The sequence below is a fragment of the Rhinoderma darwinii genome, chromosome 9 (assembly GCF_050947455.1).
Source record: "Rhinoderma darwinii isolate aRhiDar2 chromosome 9, aRhiDar2.hap1, whole genome shotgun sequence".
In the NCBI taxonomy this organism is placed as follows: Eukaryota; Metazoa; Chordata; class Amphibia; order Anura; family Rhinodermatidae; genus Rhinoderma; species Rhinoderma darwinii.
This window is the reverse complement of record NC_134695.1, coordinates 19,000,021-19,023,998: the sequence shown is the minus strand read 5'-3', so window position 1 is coordinate 19,023,998 and position 23,978 is coordinate 19,000,021. Positions and strand designations below refer to the sequence as shown.

The following is a 23,978-nucleotide window of genomic DNA, read 5'->3' as shown; positions in this document are numbered from 1 at the left end:
TGGCGTTAGACGCAGAGAAAGCTTTTGATAACATACAGTGGGAATGGCTGGGGATGGTGCTGGATAAGATGAATGTCCAGGGAGCCTTTAGGATCTTTTTGAAAGGTGTCTATGCTAATCCCCAAGCTCGCATTTATTCCTCAGGATTTCTGTCGGCTCCCTTTCAATTGTATAAAGGGACCCGTCAGGGATGTCCCTTGTCGCCACTATTATTTAACTTAACTCTGGAACCTATGGCTAGATTTCTGGAGGAGTCCGCAGTTTTCAGAGGTATTCAGGTGGGGTCTTTGGCAGTTAAGTTAGCCTTGTTTGCTGACGATGTTATACTTTTTATGTCAAATCCTCAAGAGTACTTACTGCCAGTCTTCATTTTTTTGCATGACTTTGGGCAATGCTCGGGGTACAAAGTCAATGTAGCTAAAAGTGGACTGCTGGAGTTGGGTAAACCGTTACCTAGGACCTTTTGCCAATCTTTGGGATGTGGGATATATCCGGTTAAACAGTGCATTACTTATCTAGGCATTAAGATAGGGAAGGTGCCTGAAACCCTGTATGGCCTGAACTATCCACCGCTATTTAAAAAAATACAGGCGGAACTCACAAGATGGCGGCAGTTGCCGTTATCCCTTCTGGGGAGGTGCCACTTGATTAAGATGGTTAGTTTCCCTAGACTTTTATATCCCTTTCAAACACTCCTGCTCTTGCTGAAGCATGTGGATGTCTCCAAACTGAATTCTTCATTTACAAAATTCATATGGGCAGGAAAGAGGCCTCGCATTGCACTCACTAAGCTTATGTTAGGTAAACATGTGGGGGGGCTGAAGTTCCCAAATATCAGGGGTTATAAAGTGATTTGTCTCTTTCGCCATGTGGTGGATTGGCTCCATGAAACGAGTCATTATTCCAACTTAGATCTGGAAGGGGACATATGCCTCGCCCTGGAACTTGAAAAGCCTTGTTACACTGATGAGTTGCTTCTCTTCCGTGCCGTCTCAAAACCTCCATTGTTCTGAGGGATACAGTTCTAGCCTGGAAAGTGGTTCGTAAATTTTTTGACCTGCCTCACTTACTCTCTAAACATATGCCGTTGTGCGGACATCCGGAATTCTTACCGGGAGTAGACAGTGGGGATAGATTTACCTCTTGGGGGGATGCAGGCCTTAACTGCGCAGGTGACCTTATGCATACAGAGGAAAGGAGATGGTTAACCGGTTCGGAAATTAAAGCTAAACTTAGGCCCTTAGAAGGTAATTTTAATTTTCTACAAGTTTTCCAGGTACGTTCATTTTGTACATCTAGGCTGAGGGATTTGAATAAGGAAGCCACCACACATACTCTAGATGAGATCATAGGCCCAACGACTCTTCGGGCGACTATTTCGAGGTTGTATAGAGCACTTGGGTACTGCTTTGTTCGCCCGCGTCCATGATCTATGTTCAAAGTTTGGGAACGATGGACTCAAGATCCGGCTATAGGGGAGATCATATTGGAAGGTTGGGAGCCGGTACGGAAGGTTATCGTGAACAAGAGCTGGAGGGAAACCTATTTTAAATTAATGCATTTGGCTATATATGGCTTCAATATTTTACCTTCACAGTCCTTCCCGGATCGCATTACTGGTTGCCCCAAATGTAGCACCCCCCTGACGAATTTGTGGCACGGAGTATGGGGTTGTGGTTGTGCTCATACTAAACGATACTGGGTGATGGTACAAAACTATATTTCGGACCATTGGAACTTCCAATGACACCTGAGGCACTGCTGTTCCATCAGGCGCGACCGCCAGAGGAGGATGGTGCTGGAGGGACGAGATCTCCTCCCCCCTTGATACACACAATTTTACTGGTGGCCTTGAGATGCCTTCTATGTAAATGGCTGGAAACTGACACACCGGGTCTTGACATGATCGTGTTAAGTTTAAAACAGTTATTACCTCTGGAGGTGGAAAGACGGAAAGAAGCGGGAGCTAAGAAGTTATTTGCTAAATGACGAATATTTATTGAATCGCAGTGTACAGCTGCCGAGGTGGCAGAAATTGTTGCGCCCTTTAGACATACTGCTTGGTATCATACGCAGCTTCTGGCAGGCACTCTAGGAGGCTTGGAACTTTAGTCTTGATAGGGGATGGTAGGGGGGAGATCTCTGGCTCTCGTTAGCACTGATTTCTTACTATTATAGTCGGGGCGCTGTTACTGTTTGATGACCTAAGTCGTGTTCAGGGGTAGGTGAAGTCCTGTTCTTTCATTTGATATGTGGATCGAAACATATGCCATGATTGTATGTTATGTTATTTTGCATGCTACGCTATTCTTTCCAGTAAAAATCAATAGCTGTAAGGCCGGATTCACACGAGCGTGTGCGTTTTGCGCACACAAAAAATGTGGCGTTTTGAGTGTGCAAAAGGCACTTAACAGCTCCGTGTGTCATCACCATATGATGCGCGGCTGCGTGCTTTTCACGCATCATGATGACATTTTCGTTGGATGTTTGTAAACAGAAAAGCACGTGGTGCTTTTCTGTTTTCATTCATACTTTTCACTGCTGTTGCGCGAATCACGTGCGTCCCACGGAAGTGCTTCCGTGTGGTGCGCGTGATTTTCACGCACCCATTGACTTCAATGGGTGCATGATGCGTGAAAAAAGCACAAATATAGGACATGTCGTGAGTTTTATGCAGCATAAAAATCACGGACTGTCTGCACGGCCCCATAGACTAATATAGGTCCGAGCGAGGTGCGTGAAAATCACGCGCGTTGCACGGACGTATATCACGTTCGTCTGAATAAGCCCTAATAAAGTGTTAACAGAGCATAAGGATAAGACCACATGCAGTGCACGCATTGCATCCTAGACGCGGGCGCCATGCGTCAAAAAACTAGCCAAGCCATCTTACCTGCAAATCAGTGTGGTTTTCAAAATTATTGTTAATGGCTGAACAATTTTGCAGCTTAATAGCAATTTGAATATTAATAGTCGCCAGTTTTTCCAGGTAAAACTGCTGCTTAGCTGCAAAATTGTGCGGCCATTAACAATCACTTTATAAACTGAAAGTTTTTTTGGCTGCCTGTCTCTTAGAGCCTTATAACAACTAGTCTTTCCTAAAAAAAAGTTAATCAAACAATTAATTGAAATTAAAAAAATACGCCCCCCCAGGCCTTGAGCTGATAATCCACCCATGTTTCCATGCAGGGATGATCATAGCTTTTCTGCTGCCTGAGGTGAAAATTGAAATGGCGCCCCCCAGATCTTGATTGACATCCCCCTGGCTGTTCTACATCACTAGCAGCCTCCTCCAACTCTTGCGGATGCACCGTTGCCTTGTACTCCCCTGACGTGTGCGGTGCAGCGATGCAGCCGGGCAGAGTACACCTCGCTGCACGGTGCGTGCCCAAGTAGTAAAAGGTAATGGCAAATCCAGTTGGAGGAGACTGGTAGTGGTGTATAACAGCCAGGGGGATGTCAATCATACATGGAAAGGTGGGTTTGGAGGCAGGACTATGTGACTCTTTAGGATAGCGGCACCGACCAAGTAATTAGAATACAGCATGCACGGTTTTAAAAGTTGATTTTATAGATTTTGCAGCATCTGAAAGAAACATACAATGAATGTTTGGAAATATTGTCAGTTCATGTATTACCGCATGGTGGCGGTTTAATAGGTTAAAACTACCTGACAGGTTCCCATTAAATATACAATGAATTGAAAGCAATACCCATCTGCCCCGCAATTTTTTTTATTATAGATGTATCCTATATAATTACAGCTCCAGAACCAAGTTCGTACACAGTGGCGTAACTACCGCCGTAGCAGCAGTAGCGGCTGCTACGGGGCCCGCGGCATGAGGGGGCCCGTGTCGCCCGCCGGCACGGGCCCCCACCATGGCCGGAGGCTCCGCTAGCAGCCGCTATGGCTGCTACAGCGGGACGCCACTGAACACTACGGCAGAGCAGGGAGGTATCTCCCCGCTCTGCCATTAACTGGTTCCCGACCGCTGGCTGTATTTTTACGGCCAGCGGTCAGGGTCCTTAAAACCCGAGCCATAGACTTTCTACGGCTCGGGTTTTAACTTGCTGCCCGCGCGATCGGGCAGCTGAATGTCGGGTCTCCGGCTGTCAGTGACTGCCGGGGACCCTGAGGAGAGGATAGAAGCAGCTTTAGCTGCTTCTGTCTTCTCCGATCACTTGTACACAGCGCTCAATGCGCGCTGTGTACAGGAATAGAGACAGCAGCAGCGGCGCTGTCTCTATTCCTCCCGGTGATCATGTGATGATCGGCGGGTGCCGTTAGTGGCAGACTGTTGCTGGGTCTTACTAGACCCAGCACAGCCCTATTAGTGACAATCGTCACTATGAGAGGGCCGATTTCCCCTGTAACTAGGGCTGCCGTGCAGCTCCAGTTACAGTGGAAAAGTTGGTGTAAAAGAAAGAAAAAAATATATATAAAGTTCCCCAAAGGTCTTTTTTGACATTTGGGGGACAGACCATAGTAATAAAAAAATAGTAAAGTAAAGTGGAAAAAAAATTTAAATACTAAATACACATAAAATACCCACCCCAAAAAAAAAACATCCCCCCCACCAATCATTGACGTAACGCTAGCGCTGACCCAATTACCCTAATATAGACATGTAATATATAAACATTTACGGTAGACAATGACGATCACAAATAAAAGGTCTATTTTAGGGTAAAACTATGTTATTACCAAAAAATAAAAAATAGCTGAAATGTAAAAAAGCTTCTTTTTTTACTATTATTTTCAAACTTTATGAATAAAAATTCTAAAATAGCAAAAAAGGTGTGTATAAAAAATGAAACCTGCATTGTCTACGGAAAAAACGTCGCAAAAATCACGTCGTTAGCCCAACAAATAAAAAAGTTATAGCCATTTAACTAACACGTGCTAAAAATGGCTAAACGGTGTCTGGTCCTGAAGGCGCAAAATAGAGCAAAAGACATGTATCCCCTCTCCACAGGACAGGGGATACATGTGTGATCGCTGGCAGCGATAGGGAGAACGGGGGACTGAAAGTCCCCTGAAGTTCTCCATCACAAACCTCGGACTTCCGGGGGCTGTGTCGGCAGCTCCGTAGAAATGAATGGAGCGCCGGTCGTGCTTGTGCGCATGCGTGACCAGCGCTCCTTTCATTTTTATTGAGCTGCGCAGACGCCGGAAGTCAGAGGTTTGTCATGGAGAACTTCAGGGGACTTTCAGTCCCCCGTTCTCCCTATCGCTGCCAGCGATCACTCATGTATCCCCTATCCTGTGGAGATCCTGTGGAGAGGGGATACATGTATTTTGTAGGACACACTGTAGGTCGCATTTTTTTGGGAGGAGGGACGCTGTATGGCGTTCCCTACAGGGGGGGCTGTATGGCGTTCTCTACAGGGGGGGCTGTATGGCGTTCTCTGCAGGGGGGCTGTATGGCGTTCTCTGCAGGGGGGCTGTATGGCGTACTCTACAGGGGGGGCTGTGTGGCGCTATCTACAGAGGGGGGGCTGTATGGCGTTATCTACAGGGGGGGCTGTAAAAATGGAACTATCTACAAGGGGGGGTTGTGTGACACCCAGGGGAGGGGGGGCCCAGTCAAAAGTTTGCTATGGGGCCCAGTCTTTCCTAGTTACGCCCCTGTTCATACATATTGCAGAAGTGTGGCTACTAAAGGGCAGGATTTTTGCCCAAATCAAAAGGAAAGTTACAAGAAAAAGTGTCCTTTCTCCTTATTTATTAGGCAAGAAACCTGGAAATAGGTCTGGGTTGCTGGAGTGGAAGAGAATAGTAAAAGTTCCACTCCGTCTTAAGGACAGTCCAGGGTTTGGGCTGCCTTATGAGTCTCATTAGCTGCCAGCTGTTAAGAAAGGTGTTATCTATTCACACAATGCTCCCAATCTGAGGTAGACAGGCATTGCCATCCTGTGGGAGTCAAAATTTCTGGTAAGAACACGTTTGTTGTGAGGTGCTGGGCAGAAGGCCTTTCACACTGATAGCTAGGGAAGCTGTATGGCTTAAGGTTTATGTTGAACTGTTTTGTAAAATCGCTTTCCATGTATGAAGACAATAAAGCTGGTTGCGGCCAGTTTCATACCGAATCCTTTGTGTTGGAGTAAAATTCTTAAGTGTGCCAACCATCTTACCCTGGAGATGGCGATTCTGTGAGCAAACTTACCCCAAATTGTCACATATGGTAGAAAATTGCTTTGGGCACAAAAATGGCACCTGAAATTTAAAAGGCCTAAAGCCGGGTGTTTGAATGTGACTGTCTCTGAGGAGAGAGGCTGTTTATGCTGAGTTGTGAAAGTTCGGAGACCGTTGCAATGGGTATTATGGAGGAATTTGTTAAACAAATGTTGCAGATACAGCGGCAGAAAACCTTGCAAAACAAAATGGTCGTATCCAAAGTGTCTAGGCAAAGTTTGACGCCGAGCAAAAGGCTGAGCATGCAGGTGTCGCTGGATAAACGGACCTCTGCACAAGGTGTCTTGATGTCGGTGACTCCTAAGGTTTTGGAAAAGGTTTGCAAGCAAGATCAAAGTGCTTGGATGCCAAAGGCAACCAAACGGAGCCAGGCTGGAGATGTCAGAGAGAATTGCTGCATGGTCAGTTGTCCTGTTGCTGAGTGGCCAAGTGTTAAAGTCAATTAGTCTGTGGTGCCATGATGCCGTTACTAGGGGCAACAAATTTCAACAGCAGGCTTCTATTGCTCAGCCGAAGGAGCTGTGCAGGAAGTGCCATCAAGTGGAGACCTGCACTTAGTTATCCTTTGGTCAAGAGGCCAGAGGAATGGTAGACCAAGACCTTGGAGTTGGAGGTGGGAGGAGTTCCACTACTTGTTGAATTGGATCCCACCCAGGTGGTATCGAGGGTGCTTCCAGAGATATTGCTATTCATTAAGAATCTTGAGAGTCCTTCTTACTTTTGGGACTGTACAGCACAAACTCCTAAAATGTGAGGGACTTAATGTGGAATTTGCTCTTGGCAGACTTTCCTCATTTTTGTCAGCCATGGGAGAAAGACAGTATCCCAAATAACCATGATGGCTATTCCTGGGAGAAGCCTTCTTCAGAATATGCTGCTACTAATTCTAAAGGGGCAAAACAGATAAAAACAAGGGGACATATATACAAAAACACCGAAAAAGACCATACTTACAAATGGACACAGCCAGGTCTGATGGAGTGTGAGCAGGTGCTTTAAATAATAATAGCCACTCCCACTAGTCTTGAGGGGAGTGGTGTGTGGTGCATGGGATGTGTAGTAAGAAATAATAAATGAATAGTGTATGTGCAAGTGTAATGATGTAAGTGAAATATAGGGGGCAGTAAGGAGTAAAGTGCCTCAAAAATAAATGAATAATGGGATGCAAGTGTGTGAAACATGGAGGGATAGTGTGTAGGTCATGAGGCGTAACGTGTATAGCCAGGTAGAAGCCTATTTGTGACGCCTTGATAATTCATAGAGCGGGCTACCCTGCTTGTTAAGCCAAACAACAACACACCATGCTCTCCCAGTATCAAAGACCCGGCTGTGTCCAAAAGAAGCGAATATAAGTAATAATGAAAAATACCTGGGGTATTAGTGATCATTTTGGCCAAAAGGACGCAAGCTCGCAATCCACGCCTCATGACCTACACACTATCCCTCCATGTTTCACACACTTGCACCCCATTATTCATTTATTTTTGAGGCACTTTACTCATTACTGCCCCCTATATTTCACTTACATCATTACACTTGCACATACACTATTAATTTATTATTTCTTACTACACATCCCATGCACCACACACCACTCCCCTCAAGACTAGTGGGAGTGGCTATTATTATTTAAAGCACCTGCTCACGCTCCTTCATCAGCGTTTCTGACCTGGCTGTGTCCATTTGTAAGTATGGCCTTGTTCTGTGTTTTTTTTAATTCTAAAGGGGGACATGCACCTGTTGTAACTGTGTCTGATGATAAAAATGTGTTTTCCTGTGTTAGAAAATGACACACAACAGGTATGTGATGACACTAATGAAATGTCCAGTTTTGCACTTAAGGCTGGATTCACATGAGCATGTTACATCCGTAATGGACGGAACGTATTTCGGCCGCAAGTCCCGGACCAAACACACTGCAGGGAGCCGGGCTCCTAGCATCATAGTTATGTACGATGCTAGGAGTCCCTGCCTCTCCGTGGAACTACTGTCCCATACTGAAAACATGATTACAGTACGGGACACTTGTCCTGCAGCGAGGCAAGGACTCCTAGCGTCGTACATAACGATGATGCTAGGAGCCCGGCTCCCTGCAGTGTGTTCGGTCCGGGACTTGCTGCCGAAATACGTTCCGTCCATTACGGACGTAATATGCTCGTGTGAATCCAGCCTAACATGTCTGTAACACATGAACAGGTCACACAGTCTGAACAGGTGAATGCAGCTTGTGAACGGGCTGGTAAAGAAACAGCAGCTGAGACAGAAGAGGAGATTAGCTCAAGTGTGCCCCTTGAGTCCATAGGAGAGTGTCACATGTGATGTGCGTGTTACTAATGGTAACCCAGGGAATAATGTTGCCATTTCAGTTTTGGGTGAAACTAATGTGGTTGCTACTGGCAACCAGATGCTTTGTGCATCTGCGAGTGACTATGATCAAATAAGTTTTACTGAAGGATTGGGTGAATTTGACAAAATGCAAGCTGTAGGGGTGACCCTGAGTAAAACTGAAAGTTCTCTCATAGAGGTTGATACAGGAGATGCTGAGAAGACATTTCCACATTTTGCAGCAGAGAGGGAACTGTTCTATAGAGCCAGTGAGGTGTATGCAGTGGTGGATGGGTGTCACGTAGGGTCTGTGGACCCACTGGGCTGTACCGCCTTGGCGGCATGGCAGATGGCCAACAGGGCGCAGGTCAATGTCTATAGTTCGTATAGGGTACCTGTGGCAGCTCGGACAGTAGCAAGGCAGGCTTGGCTGGGACTAGGCAGCAGATAGACGTCAGGCGTGGTATACAGCACGGCACGACTTTGGCTTAGCACGGTACTCGACCAGGATAGTACGGAATGCAGGGAACAGGAACACACTGGGAAAACATTGCATAGACCAAACTAGGGAAACAACAACAACAACGCTCAGGCATCGAAGCAGGGGGCTGGAGCCCTCTTATAGTCCAGAGTAATCACGGCCTGATGCTTCATCAAAGTCCATGTGCACCATACGGGATCCAGCGGAGGTGAGTGGAAGCGAGCGCTGGCGTCTCCTGAGGAGGAGACTGGGTTCAGCGCTCGCCGACTCGTAGCTGCGGCTGTCATGGGGAGAGTGGCGCTGATGGCCCGCAGCCACGGACATGACAATGGGTCCTTGGACAATGACGTTTTATGTAATAAACCAGGTGTATCTGAGATTTCCCTAGAGGTTGGGATTGTTGATGGTAACCTGGAGTACAGCACTGCCATACCTAATAATTGTGATGAAAATGTGCGTGGTGCAATAGATGTGACTGCAGCAGCTTTACAAATATTGCCCCCTACTGGTCATTCATATCCTGTAGAAACGGAGACTGATGTTAATGCTCACTCATTCCAAGGAGATGGGGGGGGAAGCACAGGAGTTAGACGTTCAAACCGTGTTCAGTGGATGCTACTACAGTGTATGATTCTGTCACTGATATTACGTGTGATATAGAACAGGTTACTAATGGCAACAAGCCGTGTTCCATGGATGCTACTATAGTTTATGATTCTGTCACTGATATCGCATGTGAGGTAAAAAAAAGATTGCCTTAACCCTGAAGCACTCGAACAGTGTCATGGGAAATCCTCCCTGGGTAGCCAGTCTGAGCATGTAAATGCTGAGACACCTGTTTTGGACTCCAAAATGGAAGGGAGTAAAGCTACTGAAAGTAGGGATGTAGCTGATAATACATTGCGTGCCACATCCAATGGGGGTGTGTAATGATGTTCGGGTTCTACTGTTCAGTGTGAGTCAGGCAGATTGTAGTGAGCCTAGTCAATGTACGTGTTCACCCATGTCAGCACACAAAGGGTTAACTCCTGACCGTTTATGTGCAGTAACGGATGTAACCTTGTCACATGAAAGTAAAATGCAGAGTGATAAAGAATTATGTGCTAATACTCCAGCGCAAATAGATTATGGACCTTCCATAGAGAAAGGTCCACAACCTCATGTTAAGGGCTCCTTCACACGAACGTAGCACAGCTCAAATGTGAAAAACTGCCATTTTCCATGTCCGAGGTGGACCTACAGTCTATGGAGGGATGCGTGACACGCAGTAAAATAGGACATGTCCTATTCTTCAACAGAGCATTCACGCGCTCCGTTGAAACAACGTTCGTTGTTTTAACGTCCGTCACACGGACGTGATTCACGCTCGTGTGAATGGGGCCTAAGGAGATGGTCGCAGAAGATGACGTATGTGGTAGGCAAGAGCCCCATTGTTCTGATCGGCACAGTCAGGGCCGGCCTTAGGGTAGATGGTGCCCCGTGCGAAATTATCTTTCGGCGCCCCACGCCATTATAAAAAATGCCCCATAAAAAAGCATAATTCCTCCCCACAGTATAATGCTCTATATAGTGCCCCCACACAGTGTAATACCCCTTTAGTGCCCCACACAGTATAATAATAATATTTAATAATGTAATATATTATAACCCCTTCAAGGACACAGTATTTTGTCCTCTAATTGTGCCCACAAAGTTTTATGCCCCCTAAGTGCCACACACATTATATTGCCCCCTGTAGTGCCTCTACACAGTATGATGTCCGCTTAGTGGCCTCCACAGAGTATAATGCCCCCACAGCCCCCCTTGTAGAAAGTGCCCCCTGTAGATTGTGCCGTACAGCCTCCCTGTAGACAGTGCCATAATCCCCCACCTCCTCCTTGTAGACAGTGCCATACTGCCCCCCACCTCCACCTGACAGGATCCTTGCGTAGGCCGGCTTGATCCAGAGATGTCATCACACCAACTGCGGAGGGATCCTGTCCCTGCGCCTCATAGGCTGCAGGCACCTCTGTACCCTGCTACAGAGTTTCCCAACCTTTTCGGACTTGAGCCACCCCCGGAAAAAATAAATTCCTCAGGGCCCCCCTACCAAAAATTGTTTAGAGAAAGACAGAAAATAGCTAAAAATAAGCACTACATTATTAGGGTATGTTCACACAGCGTTTTTTGTAAGGCTGGGTTCACACGACCACATTAACGTCCGTAATGGACGGACGTATTTCGGCCGGAAGTCCCGGACCGAACTCGGTGCAGGGAGCCGGGCTCCTAGCATCATAGTTATGTACGATGCTAGGAGTCCCTGCCTCTCTGCAGGACAACTGTCCCGTACTGTAATCATGTTTTCAGTACGGGACAGTAGTTCCACGGAGAGGCAGGGACTCCTAGCATCGTACATAACTAGAGATGAGCGAACTTATGAAAAGTTCGGTTCGGCAGGTACGCCGAATTTCGTGAAAAAGTTTGATTCGGACCGAACTAGTTCTGACCGAACCTGTAATACAAGAAAGCCCCTAAAAATCGTGTATAACACTGTTTAAAAGCCCTAGAAGCCCTGTATAACACTCTTAGGTCACCCATAAGTGTATCCAAGTACTTTTGAGCTGTCTTTAAGGCAAAGTTAGTGTCAAAGTTACGCCAACATGTATGGCTATAGGAAAACGGATGGGACACGGTGATAACTAACAGAAACCACTACACTTGTGCATGTTGTATGCTTAATGCATTGTTAAAAAAGTTACAAAAATTAACCATTTTAGGTGGCTGATGCCTGCCAGGGTTCACACATATAAGGTGGTAAAAGAAGAAGCAATGGCTTTTGACAAGCCCTCAAAAAATGTACCCTTTATGGTGGCAGATGCCTGCCGGGGTTCATCCATACATGGATGTAAAAGCAACAAGCAATGGCTTTTGACAAGCCCTCCAAAAATTGACCCTTTTTATTGGCAAGGGTGGTAGTAGTAGTAGCAGCACATTAAAAGACACTGGACAGTCACAGGACAAAGCCCTGTGGTGGGGCAAGCCTCAGGCCTGCTTGTAGCAGACGGGCGGCAGTGGAGGTGTATTGGTGGTAGTAGAGGTAGCCAACACAGACTGCAAGGGTGGTAGACTGGTAGTAGCAGCACATTAAAAAAAGAGACTGGACGACAGTCACAGGACAAAGCCCTGTGGTGGGGCAGGCCTGCTTGTAGCAGACGACTGTGGAGGTGTATTGGTGGTAGTAGAGGTAGCCAACACAGACAGCAAGGGTGGTGGTAGTAGTAGTAGCAGCACATTAAAAAAATAGACTGAACGACAGTCACAGGTCAAAGCCCTGTGGTGGGGCAGGCCTGCTTGTAGCAGACGGCTGTGGAGGTGTATTGGTGGTAGTAGAGGTAGCCAACACAGACAGCAAGGGTGGTGGTAGTAGTAGTAGCAGCACATTAAAAAAAGAGACTGGACGACAGTCACAGGTCAAAGCCCTGTGGTGGGGCAGGCCTGCTTGTAGCAGACGGCAGTGGAGGTGTATTGGTGGTAGTAGAGGTAGCCAACACAGACAGCAAGGGTGGTAGTAGTAGCAGCAGCAGCACATTAAAAAAAGAGACTGGACGACAGTCACAGGACAAAGCCCTGTGGTGGGGCAGGCCTGCTTGTAGCAGACGGGCGGCAGTGGAGGTGTATTGGTGGTAGTAGAGGTAGCCAACACAGACAGCAAGGGTGGTAGTAGTAGTAGCAGCACATTAAAAAAAGAGACTGGACGACAGTCACAGGACAAAGCCCTGTGGTGGGGCAGGCCTGCTTGTAGCAGACGGCAGTGGAGGTGTATTGGTGGTAGTAGAGGTAGCCAACACAGACAGCAAGGGTGGTAGACTTGTAGTAGCAGCACATTAAAAAAAGAGACTGGACGACAGTCACAGGACAAAGCTCTGTGTTGGGGCAGGCCTCAGGCCTGCTTGTAGCAGACGGGCGGCAGTGGAGGTGTATTGGTGGTAGTAGAGGTAGTCAACACAGACAGCAAGGGTGGTAGTAGTAGTAGCAGCACATTAAAAAAAGAGAATGGACGACAGTCACAGGACAAAGCCCTGTGGTGGTGCAGGCCTGCTTGTAGCAGACGGGCGGTAGTGGAGGTGTATTGGTGGTAGTAGAGGTAGCCAACACTGACAGCAAGGGTGGTAGTAGTAGCAGCACATTAAAAAAAGAGACTGGATGACAGTCACAGGACAAAGCCCTGTGGTGGGGCAAGCCTGCTTGTAGCAGACGGGCGGCAGTGGAGGTGTATTGGTGGTAGTAGAGGTAGCCAACACAGACAGCAAGGGTGGTAGTAGTAGTAGCAGCAGCACATTAAAAAAAAGAGTGGACAGGACAGAATCCCGTAGTAGCACAATCTTGTTCGCTTAGGGGTGACGAAGCCCCCTGCCGCGCTGAATACCCTCTCTGACGCTACACTGGAGGGTGGACAAGACAGTACACCCATGGCAGACTGGGCCAGTTCTTGCCAATGATCCAATCTGCTGACCCAGAAGTCCATGGGGTCTGGGATCAGCATTTCTGACGGAGAAAGGGCACAGTCCAGGTACGAGTGAACCTGGTTGTTTAGGTGCTGCACCTGGTGATGGTGAACATCCCTTTGGTGACTACGATGTGTGTCAGGTCGGGGTATTGGATGTAAAAATGTTGTCATCATATTTTCCAAACTGAATTGGCTGCCGCTGCTGCCTATTGCAGAGGTAGCTCTGCCAGAGGTCGGTGGAACGATGAGACAGTGGGGAGCGGAGAGTGGCCCCCCGGTCAGACATGCTTGCAGCAGGTGTTTGCCGTTTGAAAGCCGTGACAAGCTGGCTGCATAGCGTCTCTCGATAATAAGCCAATTTTGCCTCCCTCTCGGAAGGCGCAAAAAACTCCCCCATTCTGGCTTTATACCGAGGGTCTAAAAGTGTGGCTATCCAGTACTCATCTCTTTGCTTCATGCTAACAATAGTCAGCGCGCAAGTAATGAAGCATACAGCTCGCCATCCTGGCCAGCGTTTCAGAGGGCCCGGTTGGTTCCATCTCCGCCCCATACTGCCATGGTTGTCCATCATCAAGGTCGTCGTCAGACTCGTCATCACCACCATCACTGTCATGTTGTGCGGCTGCCTCGTCCCCTATCCCTTCCTGTGATTCCATCTCCAAATCCAGCTCCTCTTCAGGTCCTGTTTCCTCATCCTCATCATCCTCCTCCTCCTCCTCCTCAACATCCATAGCCAGATGTGATCCTTCCTCTATCCTTTGCTGAATCATCGCTGTGAGCGTTTGCTCCATAATGAATATCAGCGGCATAACATCGTTCATTCCGCTAGCATCACGGCTCACAAATTGTGTGGCCTCTTCAAAGGGCCTCAAAACGCGACATGCGTCTCTAACCAGCTGCCAGTGCCTGAGCTTGAAATTACACTGGCTCCAAACGCTGCCCGTCTGCTGCATCAGGAAATCATTCACGGCTTTCCGCTGTTCGTACAGACGGTCCAACATGTGCAGGGTGGAACGTCGCAAATCAGGCTGGATTCTGGGAGATGTTGTTTATTGTTGAACCAAACAAACCAAGAAGATGTGATTTTGAGGTGTGTTCAACCGAAGGGAACAAAGTGTGTCCCACAATTACTGCGAGAAGTGATTTTTTTACGTTTCAGAGTTTGCTGTAGATCTATATGATTGCAGTGGAGAACATAGTGGTAATGTATACACCTCTGTCTCTGAAGTTTATCTTGATTCTATTGAGTTGTCAGAGTACAAAATGGATCTGGTGGGTCACACGGAGTCACATGACCAGGATGTATACTCCTCTTTACCACTGCAGGAGCATAAAGCACAGCAAGCGTAATCACGCGAGATTACGCTGTAAACTGTCATTTCAAATGAGATTACGCTTGCCTTGCTGTAAATCTCACAGAAATGTTAGCGAAGTGTCAGGATTCTGAATAGACATCACGTCCTGGCTGGAGGTAATGTATACTCACTGTCAGGACACGGCAGTAACGTTATAGTGTGTTTATGTGGCTGCACATAGCAATATAGCTATATCGCTATGTGCTGTGTAAATTACTGGGGAGAAGTGCATGATGCTGATTGGTCAGCGTCATACACTTCTCTCCACAATGCCCACTTGGCCAAAAAGTAAAACGCGCCCAGTTGTCCATTAGTAAACTCATTAGCATAAACCTAAAATAGGTCATAAAAATACTGCTGTAATCTACGTTACAGCGCCGATCACACCATGTACAAGATAGGGCATTTATAATGTGGTCACAGAGCCTCTTTAACCCCTTAACGCTCAGGGACGTACTATTCCGTCATGCAAACCATCCCGTTCGCGCTCCATGACGGAATAGTACGTCACGGGAGTATCGACCATTTCGGCCGTCTTCCCGACACATGCAGGAGCTGTGACAGCTGCTGCCTTGTACAGCGGTTGCCGCAGCTCCTATAGTGGGGACCGATCGCTGTGTCCCCGCTGATTAACCCCTTAAAAGCCGCGTTCAATAGCGTTCAATAGCGATTGCGGCTTTTTAGGGGTTAAGCTACCATCGCCGGCCTGCTACACGATAACGCTCGGCAATGGTGACTATGGCAGCTGGATTGTTATGGCAGCTGGACACCTAACAATGGCGTCCGGCTATGCCATCGACGGAAGCCTAGTGGGTCCTGACAAAGTCAGGACCCACTATGCTTGCTGTCAGTGAGTAGCTGACCGCTCTAATACACTGCACTACGCATGTAGTGCAGTGTATTAGAATTGCGATCAGGGCCTCCTGCCCTCAAGTCGCCTAGTGGGACAAAGTAATAAAGTAAAAAATAGATGTGTGAAAATAAAAGTAAAAATCCCCCTTTTTCCCTTATCAGTCCTTTTATTATTAATAAAAATGTATAAACAAACTATACATAATTGGTATCGCCGCGTCCGTAACGGCCTGAACTACAAAATTATTTCATTATTTATCCCGCGTGGTGAACGCCGTAAAAGAAAATAATAATAAACCGTACCAAAATCACAATTGTTTGGTCACTTCACCTCCCAAAAAATGGAATAAAAAGAGATCAAAAAGTCGCGTGTACCCCAAAAAGTTTGTTACGCAAAAAAGAAGTCCTCGCACGGCTTTCTTGATGGGAAAATAAAAACGTTATGGCTCTTTAAAATATGGTAACACAAAAGGTAAATTATTTTTTACAAAAAGCATTTTATTGTGCAAACGCCATAAGACATAAAAAAAAACTATAAACATATGGTATCGCCGTAGAATAAAGTGAATGTCATTTATAGCGCTCGGTGAACGCTGTAAAAAAAATAGAATAAAAAAACAATAGTAGAATTGCTGTTTTTTAGTCACCACGCCACTTAAAAAGAGAATAAAAACTGATCAAAAAGCCGCATGCACCCCAAGAAAACTACAATGGATTCCTCAAGGGGTCACTTTTGGGGGTTTTCCACTGTTTTGGCACCACAAGACCTCTTCAAACCGGACATGGTTGCTTCGGAGGCCGGTGCTTCAGTCCATTACCACACTAGGGCCACATGTGGGATATTTCTAAAAATGGCAGAATCTGGGCTATAAGTATTATGTTGTGTTTCTCTTGTAAAACCTTTTGTGTTATAGAAAAAAAAATGGTATAAGAAGGATATTTTGATAAAAAAATAAAATATATGGAAATTTCACCCCTACTTTGCTCTAAATTTCTGTGAAACACCTGAAGGGTTAATAAACTTTCTAAATGCTGTTGTGAATACTTTGAGGGGTCTAGTTTCTAAAATGGGGTGTTTTTTGGAGGGGTTTCTAATATATAGGCCCCTCAAAGCAACTTCAGAACTGAACTGGAACCTAAAAAAAATAAATTAGGCAATTTGCTTCTTACATTATACTGATAATGAGCAGTGCCCACCTTGATGGCCCCAGTTTTGACCGTTTGTATAAACGGAGACCCCTATTAGACAGTTTCAGTGCCCGGTTTTCCCAAGCATACACCCCTGAGAAGTGTATTTCTATTGATGAGTCCTTGGTAGATTTTAAAGGGAGGCTTCAATTCCACCAGTAGTAAGAGGGCAAGGTATGGTGTGAAGATATATAAGCTGTGCGAGAGTGCATCAGGGTATACCTACAAATTTAGAATATATGAAGGGAAGGACACCAGTATTCAGCCCCCAGAATGCCCCCCCCCCCCCTTACTGGGAGTTAATGCAAAAATTGTGTGGGATTTGGTGCACTCACTGCTGGACCAGGATTACCAACTCTACCTGGATAATTTTTATACCAGCGTCCCACTCTTCAAGTTCCTCTCTTCCAGAAGTACTGCGGCATACGGCACTGCTAGAAGAAATCTGAGAGGCCTCCTTAAGACTCTGCTTGGGCAAACACTCAGAAGGGGTGAGAGCAGGGCACAATCCAGCAGCAACATATTGTGTGTCAAGTACAAGAGAGATGTCCTTGTATTGACAACAATACATGGCCACACCAGTACCCACGTACCGTACGAGGTACCAGTACAGAGACCACCAAACCAGACTGAATCCTGGACTACAATAGGTACATGGGAGGGGTGGACTTGTCAGATCAAGTCCTGAAGCCCTACAGCGCCATGCGGTGTGGTATAAGAAGCGGGCCGTGCACATCGTTATCAAGAGCCTAATCTTTAGGGACCAAGAACGGGCACCCAGTACTTCTGGAAGCGAGGCCACATGCATCGCACCAGGGCAACACTTTCCAGGAGAAGTTCCCCAAACTGGTGAGAAGGGAAAAAGTCAAAAGAGGTACAAAGTCTGCTATAAGAGGGGGATAAGGGAGGACACAATATATCAACGTGTCCTGAAAAACCAGGGCTCTGTATGAAAGTGTTTTAAAATTTACCATACATACCTTAGATTTTTCATCTACCCTGACGCACTCCGCACAGCTTATCCCCCTCCTCTTTCCCTTCTGAGCCCTGCTGTGTGCCCAGTCAGCTGATAACAGCCACATGTAGGGTATTGCTGTACCCAGGAGAACCCACATTACAGTTAATGGGGTGTATAACTCCGGTGGCGCATGCTGGGCACATGACTTGCCTAAGTAGAGTCGTGTGTTATTGAACATTATACTTCTCCTTTTTTCACCCCTTTGCCCAAGAAAAAGACACGTGACAACCGAGGTTGGATGTGAAGTGGCCACAGCAGCCGTTTATTCATTTACATTGTTTATAAAATGCAATTTGATCCGAAACATTCGGATAACTACTTAGGAATTCAACCAGAGAATTCCTCCTATAATTCACATGACCCAACATGGGTCAGAATCATAAATAACAATTAACATTAACACTAATCAGAGCAGGGGAAGTCCTTGAAGCCATTTTTCCGATATGTTTTACCTCGAGTTAGCCATCTGCAACCACCACCAACTATTTACCTCCAGCCGTAAACCAGCTCGGAGGCACCACTCACCTCTGCAGATGGCTCCAACCACCAGAAGACCACTTCAAAGGGATAACACCCTATGAAGTCTTCAAACAATGTACCTTTTTGGGAGACGCATACCCCCGATGCGACCCCCCCCCCACCATTTCGTACTGACCAACCTCAAGGACTCTTCCCCCCCCCCCCCGCCACAGCGAAATAGAACTTGACCACCTTAAGCCTGTGAGTTCCGCCACACCACCACCGCCCTTTCAATTCCTTCTGCTAGTGCCAGGCTCCACAAATCAATCCCAACCTCGGTCAGATGCACTCCATCACTCCTCCAGTAATTCCCCTCTCCTGACTCCAAATCCCTGTGCCGCACACAAATGCCCCCATTCTTGGCCACAAAACGGGACAATGCCCGATTCACTTTAATGCGGGCCTTATTAACCCTCTCCACAAACCGTGCCAGCCGCCAATGCTACCTCGGAACTAAGTCGGACCAAACTATCACTAGGCAGGGATAAGATGCCCATAAACACAACATATCGTGTTTGATATCCCGCACCAACTCCCGAAAAGGGCGAACCCCCAAATCATTGCCCCCCACGTGCAATACCAGGACTTCCGGAACCCTATCCAGCCGAGAGTATGTCTGAAACTCTGCTAAAACCCGGCTCCATAACATACCTCTGAATCCCAGCCAATGCACAACCGCATCCTGCCGCGGAATGCGCAGCTGCCGGCCGTCAGGGCGGACGTCCGCCCTCAAGGCCCCCCAATGCACGTAAGAGTGTCCTAACAACCACACGAGGCAAGGGAGCTGATCTGAAACGAAAAAGGACAAGCACACACGCTTTTAACACCAATCAAGCAAATAACAACATGACTCATAACAAATGAGGGCGCACATATGTCCTAAACCTGTTGGACTCCCAACGGCCAATGCGCCGCACCCCCTCGTCATCCAACGCCCAGCCTCAGTCGCTGCGCCAATCCGAAAGGAGTGAGATGAGTAAGGACCCGAACCGACTCCGACCGCAGCCAAACATTTCTTAAATACTGCGCCAAATTGATATCTGGACAAAAATGACCCATTTTTGTGATGTAGCAACGGCAACTCGGGCGCCCCCACCCGTAGCTTAAAAGCACGCATACAAAGCGACCGGACACATCGCCGATCCCGGGAGGGCAAACAAAACTATGCGCTTTCCTTTTCTCATTTGGTCAGTTTTTGACCGTCGCAACAACAACTCAAGTCTATCCCCATATAGACCCACCTCATCCAATCTCAACCCCCCTGCCCGCTTGGTACTAGGCGAAACCAACTCGCCAATTCGAAGTGCACCAAAAAACGCTAAGGAAAATGCTAACTGAAATAACTCAACCTCAAAAGTTGAACGACAGACAGACGCTAGCGATAAGCCCAAAGAACCGAGGAGAGCAAAAGACACGGGCCGCCTCCGATCTGCTTCGACCCTACCTCGACGCAGACACTTTAAAGCTTGTCCTACCAAAAAATCCTTAGACACATCCCGTAGGCCCCGCAACTTAAAACCAAAAGCCAATGCAGAGACGAAACGATTGACCTTAGCCAGGGAAAACCCCGCCTCCTAAGCGTCCCCCAACCAATACAAAAGTGCCACCAACCTGTCTTGATCCGTTCTGACGGTACCCAAACCTCTTACCCACATTTCCCACTGCCTCTAACAAGCAGAATAAGCACTCCACGTCGTACGTGCCAACGACCTTTCAACCAACCGTTCTACGGGACCGAAACCAGATCCCAGATATGTTCCGGACAAGCCAAACTGAGCAGCTCCGGTGCCAATTGACGAAATCGATCCCACTGTGAGCGAGAAAGAGCATCAGCAATACAATTCTGCACCCCCGGCACATGCACCGCAACCACCCATGCGTTCAAGGACAAGCACACCAAAACTAAGTGTCGCAACAACTGAACTACAGGAGGAGAAGATGCCGATATGTTATTGATGGCCAGCACCACCCCCATGTTGTCGCAGTAGAAACGAACCTTCTTGTCCCTGAGCCTATCCCCCCCCCCCAATTGGTCACCGCAACCATGATAGGGAACAGCTCGAGCAGGGCCAGATTCCGCATAAGTCCGCTGACCACCCAGTTAGCCGGCCAGTTACCCGCACACCATGGACCACCACCGTACGCGCCAAAACCACCTGCCCCAGCCGCATCCGTAAAAATGTCCAACTCACTCGTATCCTGAACTGGAGACATCCATAAAGAGCGACCATTATACTGACCGAGAAAATCCTCCCAAACCTGAATATCAGCCCGTTGCTCCTCCCTGAGCCGCACACAATGATGTGGTGCACGAACCCCCGCCGTCGCTGCCGCCAAACGTCTACTAAAAACTCTCCCCATCGGCATAATCCGACATGCGAAGTTCAACTTCCCCAGCAGAGACTGGAGATCGCGCAACGTTATCTTCTTCAATCTACAAGCCGCCGTACCTCCTGACTCAATGACCTTAATTTATCCTCGGGAAGTCGACACTCCATCACCACCGAGTCAATTTCAATCCCTAAAAAACAAATGGTGGAGACAGGGCCCTCAGTCTTTCCCGGCGCCAAGGGAATCCCAAAGTCCTTCGCAACTTTCTGCAAGGAATACAACAAATTACCGCAAATAGGCGAACCCCCCGGGCCGATGTACAAAAAATCATCAAGATAATGTATCAAAGAATCAACCCCGGCTACGCCCTTCGTCACCCATTCCACGAAGCTACTAAATGCCTCGAAATATGCGCAAGAAAGGGAACACCCCATAGGAAGACACCTATCCACATAAAAAGCCCCGTTCCAGAAACAACCCAACAGCCGCTGGCTCTCTGGATGAACTGGCAACAACCGAAAAGCCGCCTCAATGTCGGTTTTTGCTAGCAACGCGCCAGACCCCGCCGCGTGCACTAACCCTACTGCCTTGTCAAAGTACGTGTACACTACCGAGCATAAATCATGATCAATCCCATCATTCACCGACAAGCCCCTGGGAAAAGATAAATGCTGAATCAAATGAAATTTTTGGGGCTCCCACTTCGGCACAATTCCCAATGGGGACACCACTAAATTTTTTATTGGCAGATCAACAAAAGGCCCCGCCATGCGACCCAACGAAACTTCCTTCAAAAGTTTTTTCGACACGATCTCCGAATGCAAGTAAGACGACTTAAGATTGCGCCGAGTAACCGGAACCTCATAAGGAGGTGGAGGAATAACGAAACCAAAACAGAACCCCTCATAAATTAACTTGGCCGCAAGCCTATTTGGGTATTCATTTAGATACGGGGCCATCCTTTCCACCCTCACCGGCGACAACCCCTTGACCAGTTGAGGAGGACTGGTTCCCTGACCGCTTCTTCCGCATACACTTGGCAGCCCGTGCGATGATCCGTTACATTCTGAACACACGTGCTTGAATTTACATGTGGCCCCGAACTTACACTGGCCGTCATTAAATTGCCAGCAGAACCCAAGTTTTGACCCTGAACCTTGCCCGGCCTGGCTGGACTGACCTCCGTGGCCAACGCTCCCGGGAAAGGACTGCTTAACCGGAGCCGTCACCCTCAACCAAAGCGCAATATCCTTCTGGTCCCACCGAATCGCCGACTGAACCGCCTTTCGCTGGAGAAATTGCTCATCGTACAGCAACCACGCCTGACCTCCGTATACCCTATGAGCCTCTCCGATGGCATCAAAATAACGCCGAGCAATTTTCAGGCGCCTTCTCTCCGATCACGCTGGCCAAGATGGCAAAAGCTTGCGACCAATTGACGAACGTCTGCGGGATAAGCCTATACCGCCGACGCTCCTCTTCCTCCTTCTTACTCTCATCCCGCTTGCCCTTATCAAAATTGAATTTTGCAAGCGGCAGAAGAGAAAAGATCTCCACGTACTCATCCTTCCAAATCTGATCGCGAACCTCCTGTTTTAGATGTGCCCCTAAAGGACCCTCGAAGCATACATAAACCTCGCCACGAGCATGATCATCAAGCCGGATTCTATCCCCATCTTTTTGCGCCTCAGTTTGAACTGACACCGCGACCGCCTCCCTAGACGCCGCCAACGCTTCCAGAACCACGGGACGCGACTAACACACCAACCTCACGAGGACCTTCCCAGACTACCGCCGGGGAAACCGCCAGAACAACAGGCGCCGCAGCCCTATCTAAGCGCCCGACTAAATCCCGCAAGCAACCCACTAAATCCGATAAGCCATCGCCGTCGCGCCCGGCAACGCCACTACCGACAGCCGATACCGCGCTCGCTGCCCCACCCCGACACAAAAATCGCTGGATACGGCAAAGAAGGAGTTACGCACTCACCAGGCTGCCCAGGCGCTGTGTTCCCGCCAGCCGGAAAATCCTGACCGCGCTGAAAATCGTCCAACTCGCCATCCTCCAGGTCTCCTCTTGCCGACGACTGGCCATCCCACCGACATCTCCGACACGGGGACACCGACATGCTGACAGATGGGCCGGCAACCTGCCGCCCGACCGCAGGGACCCAGACTTCCAACCGGACCTGTTGCCTCATCGCCGCTGATGATGATGATGATGATGCTGGTGATCTAGGCGTCCTCCCTGAAGGTCTCGAGGAAGCCTGCCACCTGGCCGGAACATCACCATGCGGGGCGGCCGTGGGCTGCTCTTTGGATATAGCGTTAGATGGAGGTGGGGTGACAGGGAGCCCGGCCTGCGACTCCCTGTGGACCGCCGGACCTCGTTGCAGCTGGGGATTCCTGCCAGGACGCAGGGCCTGGGAGGAGGCGGCCTTCCCAGCTGCCTGGCCTGCAGCGTCCTTAGAAGGGCTCGCCCTGCGACGCCGTGCCCGCGGGACCACCTCGGGACTGAGGCGTTCTGGTGGGCGAGACCGCTGGGGAGACCCGGCCTGAGCCACCGCCGCTCCCGACGACGCTCTCTGCTTCATCCGAGCAGGAGCACTGGGTGCCAACTCCCCCCCCCCGCCGCCACAGTACCAGCACTAGAGAGGGGGCCGGGGGAGGGGAGCCTGTCCCTCATATTCACTGACCCTGAGCGCCGGGCCTGGCGTGGAGTCTAGCCAGCCTCCGGCATCCTGGACAGCGCTAACCACGGTCTCCTCCAACCACCCGGGACCGTGAAACGCAGCTGCCGCCCGCAACTGTTCCAACATGCAGACCTCAGACGACATGGCACAGGTAAGCACAGTAGCAGAGGGAGCTCGTGATTTCTACGTGCTCTTCCTCCCGCTGCTTCAGGCTCAATGCCGAAAACAGCGGGAAGAACTGATAACGTCCCCTAACTCCTCCCTTCCCCAACTCCTCCCTATACTCCCTCCTTCTCTTAACTCATTAACCCTTTCCCTCCTATGTCCATCATGGAGGCTTCCCTCTGAAGCCCTTCGTGCTGCGTCCAGCCTCTTCTATATATTGGACACTGAAATTGCATAGATATATAGAAAATTGTAAATCTCACACTGCACCATCTGCTGCGCATTACCTTTTACACAATACTTGTGTGGTCAAAATGCTCACTACACCTCTAGATGAATGCCTTAAGGGGTGTAATTTTTAAAATGGGG

The 23,978-nt window shown here is 48.4% G+C and overlaps 1 pseudogene; it reads right to left on the bottom strand.

The window, feature by feature from the left end:
• Window positions 1-20,065: 20,065 nt before the first annotated feature.
• LOC142660151 (nuclear RNA export factor 1-like) overlaps window positions 20,066-23,978 on the bottom strand; it is a 62,432-nt pseudogene continuing 58,519 nt past the window's right edge.